This window comes from Carassius gibelio, chromosome B8, assembly GCF_023724105.1.
Source record: "Carassius gibelio isolate Cgi1373 ecotype wild population from Czech Republic chromosome B8, carGib1.2-hapl.c, whole genome shotgun sequence".
NCBI classification, from domain to species: domain Eukaryota; kingdom Metazoa; phylum Chordata; class Actinopteri; order Cypriniformes; family Cyprinidae; genus Carassius; species Carassius gibelio.
Window position 1 is genome coordinate 29,400,195 of NC_068403.1, and position 12,353 is coordinate 29,412,547.

At 43.2% G+C, this 12,353-nt stretch overlaps 1 protein-coding gene across 1 annotated transcript in view; it reads left to right on the forward strand.

Annotated features, from left to right (window-relative positions):
- Positions 1–12,353, forward strand: part of LOC127963166 (uncharacterized) — a 392,897-nt gene that overhangs the window by 227,628 nt on the left and 152,916 nt on the right. The gene's annotated exons all lie outside the window — the stretch shown is intronic.

A 12,353-nucleotide genomic window follows, 5' to 3' on the forward strand; every position in this document is an offset into this window, starting at 1 on the left:
AAAGACTCCATTTGTCCATTCATTATTTCTAAAGAAACACAAAAATGTATAAAAGGCCCCATTACCTTGTATCTTACGTTGTGGCCCCATAGAAGCAGTTCTTGTAAATAGGCTAAAGATTGCCTCATAACCTGCAACTCTCTGTCGCACAGTAGAGAAATTACAGCATGGACAGGAGGAGAAGCTTGCAGGCAATCTTTTGATGGCAATGAGGCTATCGGGGGGATGTGGATGCATAAAATCAAGGCAGAAGCCCATAATAGTCCATAATAGCAATGCAACAAAATTATTCAACAACGTCTGCAAGATTCAGTGGGTGATTCAAGTTCAGTTTGAGTCTGCGCAATACGCTTGACCCCCAGTAAGTGCGTGCTTCTAATTGACTTCACTTGTCTCCATTGAATCCAATGGGGTCACTGTGTCCAATTCTTTTACTGTCTATGCTACTCGGTAGTGGTGGAAATTTAGATTCTTTCAAGAGATTTGTTTATTTTCAGTTTGTTCACCATAAGGATTAGTTCAGATTCGTTCACTGATTAGTTCACTGACCATTTATTTGTATTACACAAAATAAGCCAACAGTTGGCGAAAAAGAGTGTCTTATGTGTTATGTACACAAATGTATTTACTTGTTTCAAAAACTGATTGGCTTTATTAAAATGTGTGCATAATCGCATTCAATAAATCAAGTCTAAATAACTTGTTCATATGAACAAATCATAATGTTTTCTTGTATAATTAACATTTTAATTGTTTTGTCAGACAGTTCATATATTTTATATTCACATTTATAAATGTGGAATTAAACGTGGAGTTATGTTCTGTATGCTTAATATGAAAACAAGCGTAGTACCTGCACAGTACTTAAAACGTCTCCGGTTACTCACGTAACCCTGAGAGGAGGGAACGAGACATTGCGTATGGGGAAATCGCTGTCACAATTAAATGACAATCACTGTCTTTTACATTGCATGTCCAAGATTTGGTTAAAAAACTGAAGTTGAAGTTAGGTTTCTTCTTTAGAATCAAGTATTGTTAATCTTTTGAAGCAAAAAAAAAAAAAAAAAAAAAAACTTAAATGCAACATTATTGTCTGTTTTGGACTATGGTGACATTTTATATATGCATTCAAACTCCCAGTGTCTTCATGCGTTGGACTCGATGTTTCATGGAGGCTTAAGTTTAATCACAAACGTAAAATCTCACACTCATCACTGTCTGTTGTACTCTCGGGTCGAGTGGTTCTCCCTCTCCATTAGGCGTTGGATGCACTGTCATCTTTTTATTTATAAAGCAGTATTAGGATTACTTCCTCCTTATCTGAACGCTTACATCCTCCCGAGGTCTGCAGAGGCATATCACTTGCGTTCACAGGATCTGTTTTTATTGACAGTCCCTAAAGTCCGTCCTGATTTTGGCAAAATGGCTTTTAATTTTGCAGCACCATCTGCATGTAATCAGCTTCAGAATGAACTACAGTTGAAATAGTTGGTCTCACTTTATTCTTTTAAAGGCTTTTTAAAGGACCTTGCAGAAAGGCAGTCTGTCTGTCATTGGTTTTAAATAGATTTAGGACCCAGGGTTTTTTTTTTTAATGATGACATTGTTTTTTGAATATGATGAGTGAAAATGTGCCTATGCATTTACTTGTTATTGTCTATGTATTTATATGTAACCACGTTGCTGCCACTTGCCAGGACACTCTTGTAAGAGAGATTTTTAATCTCAAGAATTTTTAAAGTCCTGGTTAAATAAAGGTTTGAATGAATAATTGAAAAAATATATATTTTCCTCAAAATTATGAAGTCTAATTTGAATAAGTCTTTTGCTTGCAAATAGCCAATGGCACACCAAACCCTCAACTGATTGGCTGACAGTCCTCATTATAGGTAACGGCGGTCGCCAAAAAAACTCAGAATCTTTGATTGAACAAGAGTTATGAGGCTGGAAGGCTTTTCCATTACATATGGGGAACAGTAAAACCCGCACCGCATGGGAAACCCATCCAGCCCTGCTCGCATCGAGCCCCAGTAGAGCACAAGCACTAATTATTCAGCTAGCTCTAGGTCAGGTACCGTACCTGGTTGAAACACCTTGGCACCGAGCCAAATCGGCTCCTACACCATCGTAACCCAGCTCACCCAGTTAAGCAAAACTGAACTGGTGTGATATGGGGGAAATGCAGTAATATGTTGGTGCTTGGGAATACACTGCCAGCTTATAATGCGGGCATAATATATATAAATAATATATAAAATAACTCGCCAAGTGGGGCGTGCTCATAGCCTAGTCCAATGACAACTCTCTCCTCCTGCACTGATAGCATGTGTGATGCGAACAATGGAATGTCCAAGTTATAGAATCTGTTAAACGAGTTGCGAGACGACCAGCCCGCTGCAAAACAAACGTCCTGCGTGACCACGCGCTCAGATGGCTCGATACAGGGGGCATTATCAATCAATCAATCAATCACCTTTATTTATATAGTGCTTTAAACAAAATACATTGCGTCAAAGCACTGAACAACATTCATTAGGAAAACAGTGTGTTAATAATGAAAAATGATAGTTAAAGGCAGTTCATCATTGAATTCAGTTATGTCATCTCTGTTCAGTTTAAATAGTGTCTGTGCATTTATTTGCAATCAAGTCAATGATATCACTGTAGATGAAGTGACCCCAACTAAGCAAGCCAGAGGTGACAGCGGAAAGGAACCGAAACTCCATCGGTGACAGAATGGAGAAAAAAACCTTGGGAGAAACCAGGCTCAGTTGGGGGTCAGTTCTCCTCTGACCAGATGAAACCAGTAGTTCAATTCCAGGCTGCAGCAAAGTCAGATTGTGCAGAAGAATCATCTGTTTCCTGTGGTCTTGTCCTGGTGGTCCTCTGAGACAAGGTATTTACAGGGGATCTGTATCTGGGGCTCTAGTTGTCCTGGTCTCCACTGTCTTTCAGGGCAGTAGAGGTCCTTTCTAGGTGCTAATCCACCATCTGATCTGGATACGTACTGGATCCGGGTGACTGCAGTGACCCTCTGATCTGGATACAGACTCTGGTGGCTACAGTGACCTCGGAACAAGAGAGAAACAGACAAATATTAGCGTAGGTGCCATTCTTCTAATGATGTATAAGGTAAATGTTATGTGAAGTGTTTCCGGTTCCGGTTTATCTTATTAATGCAGCCTAAAAATCCTTTAACGGATTTGGATATTAAAAGCATTAACGCATGTGGCGGCGGGGGCTGCGCGCCAGCCAACACGGAAGCATTGACTGCTACATGAATGGCAGGTGACTCGTCCGCGGCTTCTTGCACAGGAACATACATAGTCAGCTCCTCAGGTTTCCCCGAGCTTTCCGGGGGAGAGTCTTCACTTAAAGATTTAATTCAATTAAATAATTTTATTGAAACCTAACACAGCAGTTTCATTGTAACAACATTTACATTGTCGAACTCTGGGTGGGAACACGCCCTCTTTGCAGTGGGTCCGATGAACATGTCCTGCACTCTCTTCCCCTGGCACGAGCATCAGAAATGCTTCTCCTTCTTTCCCACCGGGCACCCTTGGCTGGTAGAGGCCTGTTTCGCACTAAAACAGGGCTTCCTGAACTGCCTCTGGAGGAATGGCTGCTCTGGCTCACAATGCTCTACTGTCACGGTGGGTAAACCGTGGCCTCAGGTTTTGCACTATGCGGGTTGAGTTGGTGTGTGCCTCGCGTCAGAACAGATTGTTTCATGTGATTGTTCATCTACACCAGCTGCTATTCATTACCCGATCCCTACTTATTGCCCTGTCTTTCGTCTTGTGTTTGTCAGAACATGCAGTCCCAGTGTTGTGTCCTGATCTCTTGTTCCTGTTTCATGTGTTCTTCTCTCTGCTGGATTGTCTTCGTCTTCGGAACCCCATCCACTCCTCACCTTCCACGGACTTCACCTACAAGGCTCGGTCATCCCAGTCCCTGTGTCACGCTCTCCTGCTGCCTCTACTCACCACCATGCCCTGGATCACCATTGAACATTGTCACTCCCCGGATCGCTACCAGACCTACAGCACTCACCCAGCCTCCTGTCTTCTTGTTATCTGTTTATTACCTTCTTGTTTGGCTATTTGCAAGCAAAAGAGTTATTCAAATGAGACTTCATAATTTCTAGGAAAATTGATTTCCCCATACGTAATGTTGAGAGATTGACTTCGATAAGGGAAATGCGCTTTGCATTTTGTGAGATTGACATGCTAAATGGCCACACACCTGGTTTACTCTCATTCATTTAATTCACAAATGAGATAAGCTATGTACCAGTTTATTTCATTCACAAACAAGATGTACCAAATCATTAAACTCGTACACGAACAACATCGGTACCATTTCAGTCATTTCGTTCATGAAAGATAAGATTTTTTAATCTCGTTTAAACTCAAGAAACTCATTCAGTGAAGGGCATATTCATCACTACATTGAACAAGTCACATGCTCCGTCACATTTCATACTCAAAGGCTAATAGCGCCGTGCTGATGTGGAGCGAGGAACTTCAGTGAATGAGAAAAATTAGTCAATGGATGACGTGAACGAGAATGATGCATTCACCTAAAAGATACGTTCAAAAAATGATTTGTTCACGAACGACACATCACTACTACTCGGACTACTGCGCAGTGTTCGACGTACACCCTCTCAGCCATTTGTCTTAATTTGATTCATTAAAAATCTATTTCAACCATGGTAAACCGTTGCTGGACTAAGCGAGTTGTGAAGATAGGTCTAACATAACTTTGCTTACAGATTGGTGTATATCGTGCTCGCACAACAATCACGCTGTTATCTTAAAAAGACCAACATCATGCTAAGGTTGCTTTCAAGTTAGCAAAACGATGCTTTGAAAACATTTGTTTTGCTGGAAGGGCAAGGGGGTAGCAACGGGACAATAGTACAGAGACTGACAGGTCCGATGAAAGGGCTAAAGGGATATTTTAATGGAAAATACTACAACTGGAAGACAACGGGAAAAGAGCTCAAATACGTCAGAACCCCGAAAAAAAGACAGGAGGCTTGACAGCTACTAACTACAGTTTTAAAACACATAGTTAAAAGTACATGTGTGAATGGCTGTTAGCACTAATGGTTAATAAACTAGCAGCTAGGTGGAGAGCAGCTTGCCTTAGTCCATATTACTGTATTCCTACTGTTGGCTGGCTTTATGATCTTCAGCTCCTGAACCCATCCATTTGTGAACTGCACATGAGACTCCAATGACTTGTAGCTTCGGAACTGTGCTGAAGTGTAGGCACTCAGAAAACAAATAAGGTAGCCGAAGATATCTTTAATGCAAAAGTGCGCCAGTTCCATGGAGGGGAACAGGGACAGGAAGCCAGGCCTTGAGGGACAGGGGGCAAGGGCAGATCAGAACGTTCAGGGGGCCAAGACAGATCAGACCATTCAGGGGGCCAGAGCCGATCAGAAAGTTCAGGTGCCCACAGGGGACCAGGCAGTTCAGGTGGCCACGGGGGATCAGGCAGTTCAAGTTGTGCAGACGGCCAGGGAGGAACTCGCCACTTGGGCGGCCATGGTGGAACCTGCCATTCGGGAAGCCAGTGAGGAGCAGGCTGTGCAGATGGCCAGGGAGGAACCAAAAATTCAGGGGACTTGGAAAAGCCTGCAGAGATGTGAAGGTGCTCTGGAAGGCCTGCGGAGATGTGCACAGACTCTGGAAGGCCTGCGAAGATGTGAAGATGCTCTGGAAGGCCTGCAGAGACGTGAAGGGGCTCTGGAAGGCCTGCAGAGACGTGAAGGTACTCTGGAAGATATGCGGAGATGTGAAGGTGCTCTGGAAGGCCTGCAGAGACACGAGCAGGCTCTGGAAGACCTGCAGAGGCGTGAAGATGCTCTAGAAGGCCTGCGGAGACGTGAAGATGCTCTGGAAGGCCTGCGGAGACGTGAAGATGCTCTAGAAGGCCTGCGGAGACGCGAAGATGCTCTGGAAGGCCTGCAGAGATGTGAAGGGGCTCTGGAAGGCCTGCAGGGACGAGAAGGGGCTCAGAAACAGCCACGGGCTGAGGAACAGCCTCGGGCTCAGGAACAACCTTGGGGTCAGGAACAACCTCGGGCTCTGGGTGGCAGTCCATGGCTTGAGGAACTGGAGTGCACTTCCCAGGCACGCAAAAAAGTCAAAACCTGGAAGGTGAAGACCGCCCTCCTTGCCATGGCAGGAATGACAGTGGGGTGCTCGGGGACGGCCTCCAGGACGACAGCGATCTGCTCAGGAACATCCTCCGGGATGGCAGCGGGCTGCTCTGGGATGGCCTCCAAATCAGACTGGCAGAAGAATCATCTGTTTCCTGTGGTCTTGACCCCCTGGCTTGGATACAGACTGGATCTGGTGGCTACGGTGACCTCGGAATAAGAGAGAAACAGACTAATATTAGCGTAGATGACATTCTTCTAATGATGTAGCAAGTACATTGGTTGTTATTGGAAGTGTTCCTGGTTCCTGTTTACTTAATGCAGCCTGAAAATCCTTTGGATTCGGACATTAGAAACATATTAGTGTGCTATGTGTAAGCCAGATTAAAGAGATGGGTCTTTAATCAAGATTTAAACTGCAAGAGTGTGTCTGCCTCCCGAACAATTTTAGGAAGGTTATTCCAGAGTTTAGCTGAAAAACAAGAAAAGAATCTGCTGCCCGCCATTGATTCTGATATTCTAGGTATTATAAAATTGCCTGAGTTTTGAGAACACACAGGACATGGGGGATTATAATGTAACAAGAGCTCATTCAAATACTGAGGTGCTAAACAAAACAGGGCTTTATAAGTAATAAGCAAGATTTTAAAATCTATACGATGTTTAATAGGGACCCAGTGCAGTGTGGACAGAACAGGGCTAATATGTTCATACATCCTGGATCTAGTAAGAATTCAAGCTGTGCATAACAACCACCCAATAAAGCATTACAATAATTTAACCTTGAGGTCATAAATGCATGGATTAACACATCTGCATTTGACATTGAGAGCATAGGCCATAATTTTGATATATTTTTGAGATGGAAAAAATGCAGTTTTACAAATGCTAGAAATGTGGCTTTCTAAGAAAGATTGCTGTCAAATAGCACAGCTAGGTTCCTAACTGATGATGAAGAATTGACAGAGCAGCCATCAAGTCTTAGACAGTGTTATAGGTTATTACATGCAGAGTTTTTGGGTCCTATAATTAACACCTCTGTTTAAAATTACTCGTCATCCAGTTTTTTATATCAATTTTGCATTCCGTTTTTCAAATTGGTGTGTTTTGCCGTGAAGAAATATAGAGCTGAGTATCATCAGCATAACAGTGAAAGCTAACGCCATGTTTCCTGATGATATCTCCCAAGGGTAAAATGCAAAGCATGAAAAGTAATGGCCCTTGTACTGAGCCTTGAGGTACTCCATACTGGACTCGTGATCGATAGGACACCTCTTCATTCACTGCTACGAACTGTTGGCGGTCATATAAGTACGATTTAAACCATGCTAATGTACTTCCATTAATGCCAACAAAGTGTTCTAGTCTATGCAAAGGAATGCTGTGGTCAATAGTGTTGAACGCAGCACTAAAATCCAATAGCACTATTGGAGAGATACAACCACGATCAGATGATATGAGCAGGTCATTTGTAACTCTAAGGAGAGCAGTCTCAGTACTATGATACGGTCTAAATCCTGACTGAAAATCCTCACATATACCATTTTTCTCTAAGAAGGAATATAATTATGAGGATACCACCTTTTCTAGTATCTTGGACAGAAAAGGGAGATTCGAGATTGGTCTATAATTAACTAGTTCTTTGGGGTCAAGTTGTGGTTTTTTGATGAGAGGCTTATTACAGCCAGTTTGAAGGTTTTGGGGACATATCATAATGACAATGAGGAATTAATAATAGTCAGAAGAGGATCTATGACTTCTGGAAGCACCTCTTCTATGAGCTTAGATGGTATAGGGTCTAACATACATGTTGTTGGTTATATGATTTAACAAATTTATACAATTCTTCCTCTCCTATAGTAGAGAATGAGTGGAACTGTTCCTCAGGGGGTCTATAGTGCACTGTGGTTGCAATTTTATCTCTAATAGTATTGATTTTAGAAGTAAAGTAGTTCATAAAGTCATCACTGCTGTGGTGTTGGGAAATGTCAACACTTGTAGAGGCTTTATTTTTTGTTAATTTAGACAGTGTATTGAATAAATACCTGGGGTTATGTTTGTTTTCTTCTGAAAGAGAAGAAAAGTAATCGGATCTAGAAGTTTTTAATGCTTTTCTGTAGGATAGGTTACTTTCCCGCCAAGCAATACGAAATACCTCTAGTTTTGTTTTCCTCCAGCTTCGCTCCATTTTTCGGGCTGCTCTCTTTAGGGTGCGAGTATGCTCATTATACCATGGTGTCAAACTTTTTTCCTTAACCTTCCTTAAGCGTAAAGGAGCAACTTTATTTAATGTGCTAGAAAACAGAGAGTCCATAGTTTTTGTTACATCAAGTTGTTCTGAGGTTTTGGAAGATAACTTAAAAAGCAGTCTTATGTGGTAGAAGTGATGGTTCTTCCATACTTGTAACAAAAAGTAGAATTTACAATTTTGGCTATATGAAGTTTGCACAGAACTAAATAATGATCTGAATAACAATCTTACTGTATTTACGTTTAGCATTAGCCAGCACTTTTAAATTTTCCAAGATGTCAGGCGCTCTGGCTCCCGGTAAACATTTGACTAAGGTGGCTGGTGTCTCTATATTAATGTTCCTTACAATAGAATCACCAATAACTAGAGCCCTTTCATCAGGTTTCTCAGTGGGTGCATCACTGAGTGGGGAGAACCTGTTTAATGTTTTGATCGAGTCCATAGTTTCTGTTACATCATCAAGTTGTTCTGAGGCTTTGGATATGCTAAGGAATTCAGATACATCAGGAAGATTACTTACAAAGCAATCTTTTGTGGTAGAAGTGATAGTTCTACCATACTTGTAACAAAGTAGAATTTACAGTTTGGGCTATATGAAGTTTGCACAAAACATCACTTGGCTGCATAATTTCAACACCATCAGCATCAATTCTATGTGACAGTATTAAATCTAGAGTATGAATTCAACAATGAGTAGGTCCTGAGATGTGTTGTCTAATTCCAGTAGAGTTAAGAATTTCTTTAAATGCTGATCCCAATGCACCTTTTCATTATCAACATGGATATTAAAATTACCAACTATTAAAACTTTATCTGCAGCCAGCACTAACTCGGATGTAAAATTAGCAAACTCTTTAACAAAGTCTGTATGGTGCCCTGGTGGCCTGTATACAGTAGCCAGTACAAACATCACAGTGGATTTATCATTAACATTTGTTTCTCTGGACATTTATGGTGTTTGAAGCACCATTACTTCAAACGAGTTATACTTGAAGCCTTCCCTCTGAGAAATCCTAAAAAACATTGTTATAAATTGAAGCAACACCTACCTCTTTACCTTTTGGACATGGCTCATGATTATAACGGTTATCTTGGGGGGCAGACTCATTTAAAATAATTTTATCATCAGGTTTTAGCCTGGTTTCTGTCAAACAGAGCACATCTAGATTAGGATGTTGGGAGATTAGGAACTGACTGCTACCAATCACGTCCATCGGTGGCGGATAATGGACTTTCCTTCAGATATGAAGGTAAGCTACGAAATAAGCTGGGGGCTCCGTACGGTGGTCCCCAGACGAATAAGTAGTCGTGGACCAACAGCGGAGGTTTATCAGGTATGGAGGGACAAGTTGAGTGGCATCACTAGATCCGTTGCAAAAACTCAGTTTATGCCAATGATACTCCTCGACATGGCGAGTACAGTCCGCCATAAACTAAGACTGCTGCCTCCACTGCTCTGTGGGTAGTCTTCCGTGAGCATTTTGTCTCCTCAAGACAAGGCCGCGTTGGGGACACGCGAGAGGCAGGATCAACAGACAGAGACCTGGCAGCCCCCTGCAACTCCACCGTCCATCTGGTTGTCTAGAGTTCATCTCCTGCCACTGGATATTGGATTGTGGAGTGAAGTTGTGGAGATAGGGTTTGCGCACCTCTCTCTTCACATTAATCCACTCTCTGCGTATGCTATCACTTCACCGTACAAGTCCTTCGGCGATAGGGTAAATGTGACGGAGGCAGGTCTTGGATCAGACTGGCAGCCTTTAGCATGAGCCCTGCACGGAGTCGGCACAAGCGTGATGGTCGTTGTGTGGATTGGTTGGAACAGCATCCACCTTCGGTAGCTTCTTGTGTGACTGAGCATCGGTCTTTAGGGTCCGCACTGCTCACCCCCAATCGGGGGGAGGGTCTAGAAAAGGTGACCCAAACATTGCCTGTTCCCTACACTTTTGGGCGGCCCACTGCTGTCGTCAAGGCATCCCATTACGTGGTCGAAAATATAAAACGAAACTATTAATTTTGGCTACATGGAACGTACACACACTTCTTGATGTGCAGATTGGAACTGACTGACCCCGCAGGCACACTGCCCTGGTTGCGAGCGAGCTTAACAAATACAACATCGACATTGCAGCTTTGAGTGAGACCCGACTCGCAGGAGAGGACTCGCTAATAGAAGTCAGGCAAGGATACACCTTCTTTTGGAAGGGCCTTCCAGAAGATTCCCGCCGTCTACATGGAGTAGGCTTTGCCATTAAAAGCAGACTGCTACAGAACATCCCAGAGTCTCCTGTGGGAATCAGTGAGCGGCTGATGACTTGGCGCATTCCCCTCGTGAAGGGTCGCTATGCAACCTTGATAAGCACTTATGCACCAACTCTGGATGCTGAAGAAAGCATCAAATACGGCTTTTACGAGTCTCTTGACAGAGCTCTCTTCACAAAGTTCCTCAAACTGATAAACTTATACTTTTGGGAGATTTCAATGCCAGAGTAGGCACCAGCAACATGCTCTGGCCTGGGGTAATTGGGAAACATGGTTTAGGCAACATGAACAAGAATGGCCTGCGACTCCTCTCCCTCTGCTCTGAGCATAAACTGGTCATAACCAATACAACTTTTCAAATGAAAAATAAATACAAAGCATCATGGATGCACCCCAGATCAAAACACTGGCACCTACTGGACTACATTATAACCAGGCAACAAGATCTACATGAAATCTCCATCACCCGAGCAATGCGTGGGGCGGAGTGCTGGACAGACCATCAGCTGATCAGATCCAAGATACATCTAAAGGTCCGACCTCAACACACCAGGCAACAACCCTCAAGACGGCTCAATGTTCGAGCTTTAAAATCCCCTGACATTACTGCATCGTACCGTCCCTGCTTGGCTAATAACCTTTCCTCCACCATCACTCATCCCCTATGCAATACAGCTGAATGCACATTGGCTAACCTTAGCTCAGCTATACAACAAGCCGCTTCCGATACAATTGGTTTCACCTCCAAATGTCACCAGGACTGGTTTGACGACAGCTCTCTTGAAATACACAACCTTCTGGAGGAGAAGCGCAAAGCCCTCTATGCCCACCTCTCCAACCCGCAATCTCCCTCTCTACACTCACAATGGAGTAAGATCTGTGCTGAGGTGCAACGACGGCTTCGCATAATGGAAAATGACTGGTGGCTTAGAAAAGCCCATGAATTCAAGGTTATGTGGACACCAACAACTCTCTAGCTTTTTACAATGCAATAAAATCACTATATGGACCCCAAAAACGCAGAAGCACCCCTATCAGATCTGCAGACGGCACAATTCTGCACAAGGACAAACAAGAAATTCTTAAACGTTGGGCTGAACATTTTACACCCTTCTTAACCAATACAATCTGACGGACCCCACTGTCCTGCAGCGCCTTCCAAAGCTCCCACCTGTGCATGAGCTAGATGACCCTCCTAGATTCTCAGAAGTCCTGGCAGCAGTACGAAGTCTCAAGGACAATAAGTCTGCTGGTCCTGATGGAATCCCTGCAGAGGCTCTAAAGAAAGGCGGGTATATTCTCACCAAAAATCTCTACCAACTTATCCAGATAATATGGTCACAAAAAGCTGTTCCACAAGGCTGGAAAGACTCACATTGTTACTATCGACAAGAAAAAGGGCGACAAGTCCATCTGTGGAAACAGTCGTGGGATATCCCTGCTCTCTGTGGCGGGGAAAGTATTAACAAAGGTAATGCTGTTTCGTCTTACTAAGCACATCACAGAGAGAATCCTTCCCGAGTCACAGTGTGGCTTCAGAAAGGATCGGTCCACCTCCGACATGATCTTTGTTCCACGCCAATTGCAGGAGAAGGCTAGAGAACAGAACAAAGATCTGTTCATTGCCTTCATCGACCTGGCAAAGGATTTTGACACCATTGA